The sequence below is a fragment of the Arvicanthis niloticus genome, chromosome 19 (genome assembly GCF_011762505.2).
Source record: "Arvicanthis niloticus isolate mArvNil1 chromosome 19, mArvNil1.pat.X, whole genome shotgun sequence".
In the NCBI taxonomy this organism is placed as follows: domain Eukaryota; kingdom Metazoa; phylum Chordata; class Mammalia; order Rodentia; family Muridae; genus Arvicanthis; species Arvicanthis niloticus.
In genome coordinates this window covers 45,835,147-45,847,796 of record NC_047676.1, presented here as the reverse complement: position 1 = coordinate 45,847,796, position 12,650 = coordinate 45,835,147, and the positions used below count along the sequence as shown (strand labels likewise).

The 12,650-nt window shown below is 43.7% G+C and overlaps 1 long non-coding RNA gene across 1 annotated transcript; it reads right to left on the bottom strand.

Moving 5' to 3' along the window:
• Window positions 1-997: 997 nt before the first annotated feature.
• LOC117723994 (uncharacterized) lies at window positions 998-9,032 on the bottom strand. Its single transcript, XR_004608749.2, has 3 exons — window positions 8,737-9,032; window positions 1,728-1,826; window positions 998-1,475 (listed from the first exon to the last, which is right to left on the bottom strand). It is a non-coding gene; the product is annotated as an uncharacterized LOC117723994 (long non-coding RNA).
• Window positions 9,033-12,650: the final 3,618 nt, after the last annotated feature.

Sequence of the window (12,650 nt, the reverse complement as noted above, 5' to 3'; positions counted from 1 at the left end):
CTCAGCTGGTGAAGTAGTTGCTGACTTTAGCATGGGGACCTGAGTTTGGATCTCCTGAATTCACAACAAACAAACAGACAGACAGACAAACAGATCCAGTAGTGTATGTCTGTAAATCCCCATTGCTGGAGAGGTAGAGGCAAATGGATTCCTGGAGCTCACTGGCCAGCCAGTCTCACTGAATCTGTAAGATTTTTTTATTTATAATAATGATGATGATAATAATAATGTGGAGCACACCTGGGGAGGAGCACACCTGGGGAGGACCACACCTGGGGAGGACCACACCTGACTCCTTTGACTTCGGGACTCCATATGCATCCACGCACAAGCATCTGCCCAAGAATGTGTACATACCCACAGGACCATGGAAATAAATGCTACATGTCAAAAATACAAACAATAAAAGAAAAAAATAAAGAAAAGAACAAGGGCTGGAGATGGCTCAGCGGTTAAGAACACTAGCTGCTCTTCCAGAGGACCTGGGTTCAATTCCTAGCAACCACACTCACAACTGTCTTTAACTCCAGTTCCAGGGGATTCAACTTCTTCCCCTCACCTCACCAGGCATGTACATGGTGCACACACATACATGCATATGAAACACCTTTACACGAACAGACATTAATCAATTAACTAATTAATTAATTAATTAAAAGAAAGAATGAATGAAAAAAAAAACCACATTACCAATTCAAACTACGGGGGTCTCAAAGTCCAATTTGGTAGAACTATTCCCTGACACACTATCATGAATAAAGACACACACCGTCTTAGAGAAAGAGAGACAAGGATGGGAGTTTAACTCAGTTCTTAGCATGGGTAAGACCTAGAGTTTTACCTCTAGCACAAAACCCCTAGACACCATTAGCTGGATAGTAACTACAATATTAGCTACTTGGAGGCTCTGGTAGGAGTATCACTTGGGTACAGGAGTTCAAGGCCAGCCTGTCCCTAAAAGAAGATAAATAAATAACAATGAAAAGATAAAGGTATGAACCATTGCAACATTCTTTTCATTTTAAAATGTATCAAACACACAAGGGGAACTCTAACAAGTTATCTTAGGGCTGCAATCCTTTGACAAAAGCAGAAGTCGCCTTGGCAGAAGCTTTCCCCAAATGATCCCACAAAGGCACTGATGGGAAAGTCGGAGTTGGCAGTGCACCAACCATGCAGTGATTTCTTGGTGTTTACCACGTGCCCGGGACCATGGTGGAGGCATGTACTATTCTAGGAGGGTGTAAGCTTTGTCTGAAATTTCAGACTTGGGGAGGAGTCAGAACTGAAGAAGCAGCCCATTACAGGACAATGACTGTTGGGATAAAGTACAGGTTCTCTAGGCTGTGAGAAGAACATCCAGTTGCAGGTGGCGCGTGTGAGGGAAGGTATGGATCTCACCAGGGGTGCTGGAGAACGCAAGTTTAGGCTGTGACTTGAAGGATGGGTAGAAGTCATGCAGATGAGAAGAAACGCTGCAGACAGTGAAAGAACATAAGGTGTTAAAAATGCAAAGGGTTGAGCCTGAATCTTGGAATACAGCAAATGCAAGATTTCATAACCACATTAAGATATTTGGGATTTATCCTGACAACTTGATCAAAGGAGGCATGTATAGAACAGATCAAGGAGAAAGCCTGGAAGCACAGGGCAATGGCGTAAAGTTAGAAAAGGAATAGAGAAATTGGTGGCTGGAGCTAGGAAAGAAGCCAGGGGAATAGACTCACATGTCGAGCAGAAGGTCAGCTGGGAGCACACAAGGCTGGAGAGAATAAGAGGATGACTCCCAGGTCTGTTTTGGTGATCTTGGTGGATGATGGAGCCATCTGCTGAAAGAGAGAACATGGCTCGAGGCGGGGTTGACAGGGTTGGAGCATGCTGAGGTTGAGGTACACATAAAATAGATGGTTGGTACATGGTTAATTAGCTAGGAAGTCTGGACTCAGGTGTGGACACCATAGCTAAGGCTAGCTAAACGAGTGGATGAGAGTGTTCTAGGAGAAGTGCACATGCACAGGAGAGGGTACCACGTGGTCTTGACCCAATGTGCTCCACCCTCCAGTTCCTATGTCAGCAGTCAATATGGCAGCTGTGTCAGGAGGCAGTGGAACATAAGAGCCTCTTTCACAAACAGCAGAACTGACCCCAGACATAATTTTTACCTCCTAATAAAGAAAAATAGCCAATTGAAATGGCCTCAAGTTAGTGACTGTTGAAAGTAGCCTATGTGTATATATACATTATGTATACGATTTGCGTAGTTGGAATCCAGGAAGAATGAATCATACTAATTTTTAAATAACAAGACACAGAGGAAAAAATAGACCTAGCCATTCAAGCATGGATGAGATGTACAACTCTATCACCCACCACCCAAGAGTGATGGCGTGTAATATTTTGTGTTGAGGCATATGCTTCCTGTAAGTGTGTGTGTGTGTGTGTGTGTGTGTGTGTGTGTGTGTGTGTGTGTGTGTGTGTGTGTGTTAGCAGTAGTAATAGTAGCAGCAGCAGTAGTTGCTGCTGCTGCTGTTGCTGTTGTGTGTTCCATTCTTCAGGGAGGGGAGGTGTGTGTTGTGGCCAGTCAGAAATGAAAGGAGAAGAAAACAGAATGAACATCTGAGTTACAGAGAATTTATATCATAACGTCTCAGCTGATGTACATTAAACTTCTCTGGGAGCTGCACTCACAATTATAGCCACAAACAAACAAACAAAAAAAAGTGACTCCAGGATTTTTTGTAGAAAATTCCCATTTCACGGTGGCATGGGTCAAAAGTCACTGACTTGGCAGTCCTCTAGCGCTTGCCTTGTCCCACAGTTCCCCGGTGCTCTCCCAGTTGTCCCTATTTGTGTTCCTTGTACTTCAAGTTTTGTTGCTATGTGGTCCTACTGAAGTCATGCCTTAAGGGAAAAAGGCATTTGGCTTTTTTTGGAGAGAGGCTCCATTAGGAGTCCTGGCTCTGCCACTTACAAACTGAGTGACACGATCAGATTACTTGGTCCTTCTGAGTCTCAGTGTTCACCTCTGAAGTAAGGAAAATGCAACCCAAGTGCATGCTTTCCAAGAGGTCCGTGAGGATGCGCTGTGCAAGGGGTTAAACTGCCTGGACTCCAGTTTTCCCCCGGTGCCTTCTCAGATGTATGATTTCCTGCTAGTAACTCATTTATATGTGTCATATCTGTGCTTCCACACTTGTAAATAATAATAAGAGAACATTGTAGGGTCAGGGGATAATGATGCCAGATTTAGTCTTTTAAAATTAAAGGAGCTGCTTGGAGTATCCCTAGCAGATAAGTAGCATACATGAGTGCTTAAAAATTGCTCTTATTATCATAAAACACCACGTGTACAGTGCCCAGGATATGTCAAAAAGGTCTTTCTGTCACTGTTTACAGTCAGTGGTGTGAAATCTATAAGTGGTTATGTGTTGACAAATCTTCAGTTCTTTAAGCTCAATTCCCAGATAAAACAAATTTCTAATTTTTAAGGGCTTTGTTAAAATGGAACATATTATCATCAAGTACAGACATCTGAAGTATACATTTAATTATATTTAACTCTGCTTCTAAGTAATTTGAAGAGCAAGACACTTTGATGAGCCTGTCACTCAAAGCGAAGGAGGCTCATTTATCTAATTAAAAGATGGCTTTACTCACAGAATAAAAAGGCACACTAAGGGTACACAGCTTTTGCCAACAAACAGTATGCAAATCACTTGTGCTGTTATTCACTATCTGGGCACACTCAGAGGAGTCCTGGGCCTCACTAGGCACTGCAGTGTTCCCAAGCAGAATGGCACTTCTGTAACAGCCTCTGTGTGGTTGGCATCTCCAGCACTCCTCATTTAAAATCTTAACCCCTCCCCCCCAATCAATTACCTATTGTAAAGTTTTATTATCCCTTTGTGTGTGTGTGTGTGGGTACAGTGTGCATGTACGCAGTGTGTGTAAAATGAGTATGCTCATGTGTACACAATATATGTGCACAATGTGTGTGTCCAACATGCATATGACAGCATACATGTGACAGTATGTGCATACAATACTTGTATACACATTGTGTGCAATGAGTATACACAGTGTGTGCTTGGAGACTCAACAGTATGTGCATAATGAGTATACACAGTATGTGTATAATGTGTGTGTGTACTGTGTATGTGTGTGTATACATGCGTGAGAACATGTGTACAGTGTGTGAGGGGCACATGCATGCATGGAGGTCAGAGGACAGCTTTGAGCAGTTAGTTCTGTCTTTTTACCATTACCTTCTAGGGAACAAACTCCAGTCATTAGGCCTGGACAGCAAATGCCTTGGCTCACAGAACTATCTCATTGGCCTAAAACTCTCCCCTCTCCCTCCCTCTCTCTCCCTCTCTTTTCCTCCCCTCCTCTCTTTTCCCTATCTCTCTCCCTCTTTTCCTCCCTCCTCCCTCCCTTCCTTCCTTTCTTCCAGAAAGAGTTTGACAAATGTTTTGCATCCCAGTGAAGCACAAACACCAAGATTTTGAGGAGTGGGGTGTGTGTGTGTTAGAGAAAGAGAGAGAGAGAGAGAGAGAGAGAGAGAGAGAGAGAGAGAGAGAGAGAGAGAGAGAACAATCATGAATGTAGCTGCTATAGGTTCAACCTGTTTCTCAGTTGCTGTCCCCCTGTCTCTGTCTCCCCAGTGCTGGGATTATAGAGCTGTGCTGTTGAGCCCACCTTTAATGTGCGTGCTGGGAATCTGAACTACAGTCCTCATGCTTAGGTGGCAGAATTCATTCGGGACTCTCTCCCTGGCCCTTGAAGATCCTTTATTCTGAAAACTTTGGCTTAATTCACCCACTGTAGCAAATGCCAGTTCCTCCTAAGCCCTGCTCTGCCTGATCAGCACATTTATAACAATTAAGCTCCTTCTGATTTCCAGAGCATTCGAACACGAAAAGCAGGTGTCTTTGAATAGATGAATGCTATTGTAACACTTTGCAACATACATTTCATCCACAGGAGCATAGGTTGGTGTGTGTGTGGCATAAATGCTCTCCCTTTGGCTTTACATTTTGAGAGCCAAGCTGTAATAGGGGGCATGGACTTGAAGTGAGAAGCCTTGCTATTTCTCTAATGCATTCATCATTTCAAAACAAATGATCCTTCCTTGTTGATAACCATCACTCCAACGGTACCACTCTGTGTGCTGGCATCTCTTCTGTAATACCCATCCTGTGCTAGGCACTATACCATGTGCATTTTCTCTTTTAGTCTTTATATTTAAAAAATCTTTTGAAAGTCACAATTTTCCTTTTCTTAAAAGAATAATGAAATGGTCTCATTGATAATTAACCATCTGTGTGGAGGCTCATGTCTTGGGCACCAGCATTGGAGTCTCTTTCATTTATACACAATAACTTTTCTCAGTTGTACCATCTTAAACATATTTCATGATCTTAGAACACGAATAATGACTTCAAGAGTCTGTTGGGACATACACACATACACACACACACACACACAGGCACACACATTTGTGAGGGTATTTTCTTTCACTGAAGTTGTGTAAATCACAGACTATTAGAAGAAAGGTAATGTTAATTAGTAGAAAAGTATGAAATTTCATTTCTGTGTCATTATTGTTGAAATAAGACATTGATTTTGGCCTGCATCACCTTGCTCTAGTCTCCCAAGTGCTAGAGTTAGTAGCCCTACCACCATAACTGCCTTGAAAGTATGGAATTTAGGTTCATAGATATTTTTTTCTACCTTATATGTAGATTTCAAAATGGCTTTCCACCCACTCTTTCATTTTCTGCTTGTTACAAACCCTTGTTACAATTCTGCTTTAGCAGACCTGATATTATCAATCTACTTCTACAGGTAAGAAAAATAAGGGCTGATAAAAGGTAAGTGCCTCGCTGACGGCCATGGAGCTATTTCATGGCAAGCCCACACTTCCTTACTCTGCAGGGTGACCTAACAAATTCCTGCTGAATTACCAGATAATTACTGGATAAGAATAATATGTATTTTTATATTAATTATTCATATATAAGGGGTTGCCTGAAGTGCTCCAAGATGTATTTCAAGCATTCCCGTTATAATCTCATTTACTTTACTCTCCCGTCTTCTTTAGCCAGACAGCGTTTGCTAAATGAAGGAAAATTTCTGCCCAGATCCCAATCAAGTTATTATAAATTCCAAATTAATAGGGTCTAAATAAATAAGAGCTTATTATGGAGCTAAAAGCTGATAATGTTATTTGTTTCTGATATCTTTTTTCATTTGCTTCAGCCATGGTTGGTGAATTTATCTGCTGCGTTTCTCTGTTTATTTCCTCATTAGAGAGACAGGGCAAGAGAGGCATATAAGAGAGACATACCCATGTGTGAATAATATTGATAACTTAAAATTACAGAAAGGGGAAGAGAGGCATCTCTTTTTGGTAATTTATCATAATGTTCAGTTACAGCAATTTGCAGTAATAAGATAACTAATCTCAGCTTCTCCTGGGTGTGTGTGTGGTATTTACCCATTTATGCTTTACTTACATTTTTTTATTACTTATTCGTTAAATTATTTAAACTTACAAGGCGACCTCTAACTTATTAATGGTAAGGCAAGCTTCTGAAGTATGAGTCACATAATTATTTTCTTTTCTCATCCATATTTTTAAAGGAGCAATACACAGCTCAAAGGGGTATCTCTGGGGTTTCTAGGGAATATGAAGCCTGACATTATCGGCTGTCAGGGACAGGTAACCACCCAGGCTGAACCCTAAGGATGGAAGGACTTCCACAAAATAAACCTTGTATAAAAGCAATGGAGACGGAGATCTGGTTTTCCTGGTTGTGAGTTTCCTTATGCTTTTAGAAAGTCCTAAGGGATGGAAAAGGAGGGACAGACAGGCTGAAAGTATGAAAGGCTTGGAGCTCTCTGAGGTGCTTCTTCCACGATTAAAAAATGATATTTTTTTTCGTTGTTGTTGTCCAAGTGCAAGGAATAAACACTCTTGGCTTCTCTCTTCTGTTCTGTCCTTTTTTTTCTCTAATCTACAAACTGGCCACAAAGGGCCCTCTGTTCCTCTTTTCCTCGCAGGCATTTCTCATTCAGACTCCTTCCTGTTTAGCGTTCTGTTTCTTACTTCCAGTTGGTTCTTTGCTTTCCTGTTCAGGCTCGGGTTTGTTTGTTTTGGGGTTTCTCACATTTTCCTATTTTTGAATTGTTTCTTTCTGTAAGACAACCTCTCTGTCTCGCTCCTTTTTCGTGTCTCTCCCTGTCTGCTACATACCTGGTGTTATTCATCATCCCGGTTTCTATTTATGCCCTCCTCCTTGGCTCTCGTATGTCTTTATCGCTGGCCCCTTATTTCCTCTCCTCCTGTTCCCATCTCGATGCCCTTTGACCAAACATCCTATCCCCAAGCCTGCTGAAGAAACACTCGGGGAAGACTGCAATAGAGAGAACAGGCTGGAAGGATGGAAGTGACAATGTGGGCCTGAAGGGGTGCTCCCTTATGCCAGTGACTTCTCCATGCCCTCGGCCTGCAGCCGCTAACCCTCCCATCCCAGCAAGGAAGGATGAAGGAGGAAATAAAGGCTGTTCTTTAAAAGTCACCCAGTCAGCACTTGTCAGACAAATCTTTTAAAAACAGGCAGTATTAAAGCATGGAGCCTCTAGGTCAGCTTCCTCCAGCTTGACTCTCAGCCTGGAGGGAAGTGTGGCCTGCTGCTTCTCCCCTCTACCCCCCTCGCAGCCCGCACCCCTGCTTAACCCTGCATCACCCCACTACTATTCAGGGTGGAAGGGTGCGGGGCACCTCTCAATAAACTTCCCACTCCCTATGGCTTGGCTCTCACCTAGGCCTCGCCCTTGGCAGTGTTGGTTTGAAAACGACTTTCCAGAGATGTTTATAAATACCCCGGGCTTTTTAGACCCACCTCTCTGCCACTCCGATTGTACCCGAGAGGGAAAACTCTGTGACAGTTAACAATGTAGACACTTGGCTTCCCTCTCACCCTTGGGAGTAGGGGGAGGCACCATTCTAAATTTTTAAAAGCCAGTGAACAAACCTTCTCAGTCACAGTGAGACACCGAACACTGTGACCTTTCTGCCTGTCCCTCCCCACACCTGGGGGAGGGCGGGGGGGGGTGAGGATTACGGGTTGGACAGCTTCTGAAACAGTACTGGGGGGCAGCAGGGAACTGGGGAGCTCTCCCTGCCACTTGGCACGTTACTGCCCAAGACTGATGACAGAGCTGACCCCATTTCTCCCTTTTTTCTCAGGCCAGGTGGCCGTTTGTTGATTTTGAAACCGAGTCTCAGGGAAAACACCTTAGCTGTTCAAACTCTTCAAAACAATAATAAATAGGAGGTCTTCTTCGCATGCGCGTATTTTGACAAAAGAAGACTCTGAGGGATGAGATTAAAGAAACAAACACAAACCAAAAAAGGGGGGAGGGGCGGAATCACCCCAAGTTTGCAACAGTTTTCGAGCGCCCTCCATGATGTCAGTTCCCCTCCCTTCTGCCTGGCCTGGGCTACTCCTTAGACAAAAGGGGGCAGAGCTGGGTCTCAGGACTAAAAGAATGACAACAAAAGCCCAGGCCCCAGGCCTTTGTCTCTTTCAGCACAAATCAAGGTCGGGGCTGCCAGAGCGGTGCACCCGCACCAGCCTCCCCCGCAACCCCCTCAACCTCCCCTGTCCCCTCCCTCCGCTCCCCCAGCCCTCCCTCCAGCCCCGCCCCTACCCCAGTTCCCCTCCCCACCTGGCAGTAGGAAGTTCTTCCGGGCACAGGGACTTCCAGGCCAGCTTCTAGCCTCTCAGCTAGGATCATTATTATGAGGGTGGGGGTACTTCTTGGTCCTCCTTCACAACATCTGCAGATTAGGTTTCTATTTCCTGCCCTGCCCCCCCCCCCAAAAAAAAAGCAACAACAAAAAAAACCATGGCTAGATGGCCCAGCTTGGGTTTTACCAGTTCTGTTTGTTGTTGAGGCCTTTGAGTCCTAACTCAGTCCTGGCTCCCTGGCTCAGGACTCCCCAGCCCTGTTGAGTCACTGACTTTGTCACCAGCTGGTTAGAACTGGAGCGCTGTGGGTACAGGGCACTGTGTTTATCTCTGGCACAACCTAGTGTCTAATTTTAAAGGGGTCCAGCATGGCTTGTGCCTTGCCAAGACTGAAGTATTTAACTGACTCTCCACTTTCTATAGGAAGGCAGCTCCTAACAGGTCCTGTGTTCTCAGAAAAAGAAAAGGAAAGAAAGAGGGAGGGAGGGAAGGAGGGAGAGAAGGAGGAAAAGAGGAAAGGAAAAAACCAAAGGAACAAAATCTGTCACAACTAAAAAGCCACGTGTTCCTATTATTTTGTCATGTAAAGGTTACACACTACAATAAACAAATTTAGTCTGATTATATTTCCTGACCATTGCTAGACTTCAGGGCATTGATGTCCTAGAGTGTCCATAACAAAGTATCACAGACTGGGTGCATGCTTATTTAATAAAACAAGAGCGTTGTTCCACAGGGGAGGTGCTTCAGGCTGTGCCCCCCCCCCCCAGCCAAAGGCTGCAGGAAGACCTGTTTTTAACCTCCCCAGCTCCTGCTTGCCTTAGAGATGCAGGGATCCAGTTTTCACGTCTACAGGGCCTCCTCCCAATGACTTCCCTGTCTGGAGGTCCAGGGCTCCCCTATCCTAAATTCACCAGGCAGGCTGAATCAAGAACCACCCTAAATACCTTCTTTTCAACTTCTTTATATCATCTGTAAAGGCCTAATTGTCAAATAAAATTCTGTTTGAGGTATGGGACTTAAATTTTACTGTATCGTTCTGGGAGACACAGTTCAGCTAGAAACAGCAGCCTACCTTAAAATTTTTTCAGTGTACGGAGAAAGAAGACATCTTCTCCTCCCTGTTTTGTGACTCTGCAGGTGTGTAGGCTGCTCTGTAACCACACGGGTGCTGACATTCAAACAAATGGTGAAGGAGAACCACTCAGTCGGACAGAGTAGCTGGCCTTTCAAAACTTCTGCTTTTGTACTTCATTTCCACATCCAGGCTCAAATCTCTTTCTGTTTCTCTGAACCAAGCAGAAATGCGATTTGTACTTTAAACTGAGGTGGTGTTTGTTTGTTTGTTTGTTTGTTTGTTTTTCCTTACCAACAGCCTCATTTGGCACTGGGACACATCCAAGCTGCCTTTTGCTTTCTTATGTAATACTGTCTCTCACCTGAAACAAAACTTTACCCCACCTCCCTTGTTGTGGTGTTAGGGGTTGGACCTAGGGAGTGGGCCTTATGTGTGCTGGGCAAACACTGTACGCATTGGGGTACAGCCCCTTTCCCTTATATACTGATGGAAGTTGGGGGAGGTAGTGGAAAACATGTCAACATAGATAACATTGCTTGCCCAAGAGTCATTCACACCCATTATTGTATAGTCACATGTAAGACTTAAAGTGATATTTAAGTGTTTTTGAAAATCCTGAGTTAAAAAGAACAGTTGTTAGGTTGGGTTGTCATAGCATTTTCCAAATACTATCAGAGCATATGAGGGTTAATGAACATCTGGGGTTCTCATTTTCTAGGCGATATTCATGATCCAAGCCTTCCCCTCCAGGGCTTCCAGATTGGTTAATCATCACCCATTTCCATAGCAGGCCAGTCCCACAGCTTGTAGACTCCCCGGTGAGGGCAACAGACAGGATGAGCAGATGAGAAAAACAAGGAGGATCAAAGAGCAGGGAAACCCCACAAGTGGTCTCTGGGAAGCCGGGCATCCATCCGGCCAGGTCTCCTTCTAGGTTAGCTGGCTGCCAGCTCTTAGCACAAACGCCAGGTGTAGTAAAATGTGATTTCATTTACAGGTTAGGCTAGTTTTGAAAGTCTTGTTTGAACATTCTGTTTTGGATTTTTATTTCCAGTTTTTCTAGTTGGGTAAGAGTAGGATAGATAAGTTGGATCTGAGGTGAGCTTCCTCACCCTTTGTGTGATTACAAAGGCTTCAGTGCAGGTGGGATGTAAAAGGGAAAGAAGAAGGGGAGTTTAGAAGAACCAGGTGATCGACTGAAGCCAAACTCTTGTTTTTGCATAGACTAGACAGAGGGATTCGTGCACGAGGGACTAGGAAGACTGGACGGGGTTTTTTTTTTTTTTTTTTTTTTTTTTTTTTTTTTTTTTTTTTTTTTTCTTTCCTCCCACTTTTCTTTCCAGTTTGAAAAAAAAATGTTGTTTTTTTGTTGTTTTTGTTTTCCCAGCAATACAGAGAAAGTGAAAGTTTCCACCATTTTAACATTTCACATCTGTCTAGAGAATGGCCGCATTGTTAGGTCAGCTAAGTTCCTTTTGAGGCCTTAAAAAAATTATAGTATATTATATTAATTTGCGTGTGTGTGTGTGTGGTGCATGGCCCAGTGTACCTCTAAAGTGTAGAACTCGGACCCTCAGCCTTGGTGACAGACACTTTTCTGCACTGAGCCCGCTCCCCACTTCTCCAAGTCATTAGCGTAATGACTGTTATCACATTCTCTGTACTCTGTGCCAGCTCCTTCTCTTCTGATAATGCAGGTAATAGTTTTCCACACCAAACCACAAAGAAGTAACGTAGGCTTTTAAAAGCCGTGTTTTAAAATAAGCATGTCTTACATAGAATCAAACTCCAAAGAGTTGTTAAGTATACAATGCAAGTCTTCTATACTTGATCCTTGATCCTTTGTTTCAAAGGTAAGCATCATTAACTACTGCAATGGCTTCTGGGGGTTTTCTAGAAGGCACGATTACTTACGTGTATCTCTATATGTGTACGCACAGGTAGCATTTGCTCTGCCCTGCCCTTAGCTTTGTGTCCTTCGTCTTGAGATTTTAAAGACTCAGGAGGGGAAGGGAAATGAGAGGTCTAGCAACTCTGTTGACCAGCACACCCCGTTACTTATTCTTCAACTAAGTTCCATCTTGCAGTTCCCAACAGCTCTTAGTAGCTCACCAAGCTATTCGCCTGTAAATAAAGGTCAGAGTCCTCATTATCCAACCACTTCCCAGCTGGCTTCACCTCTGAACACTGCAGGATTGAGACCAAGCCCCAGGCACAGCCTTTGGGAGCTCTTTAAGATAGTGGTTTTCTTTGTTATCAGAGTTACTGTTGCCATAGTGAAGGCTTTTGTTGAAGTAACCCTTGTTTTATTCAGTGATTGCCTCCGAAGTGTAGTTAGGGATGCTGATGGTATGGCTACGCCATGGAGAAGCTGTGAAGTGGTCCTTTAAGTTAAGAGGTGAATGTTCTCAATAAGGAAGAACTCATGTGCTGAGGTTGCCAAGAGCTACAGTAAACTATTACTCATTTCTTCCTGTGCCCAATTTATAAACTAAATGTTATCATAGCACAGAAAAGCAGAGTAGATACGGAGTTTCAGGTACCCCCCCCCCCCAGGTTCCCTCATGGAAAAGGAAGGATACCTATACATTGGGTGAAAAAAGTGAAATCAGAAAGATGTAGGAGACCAGACAGCTCGTTTTATGGATCTCCTGTGAGGAACACTTTTAGAGAAACAGCAAATACACTGAAAACAAAACAAAAGATTCCTTCTCATTTAGACAGCCAATGCCCATATGCGACTCTTGATATCCTGCCTTGGGCACACGAAAGTCAAACTAATAAAAATGGCATCTCTCAACCCCCACCGATTC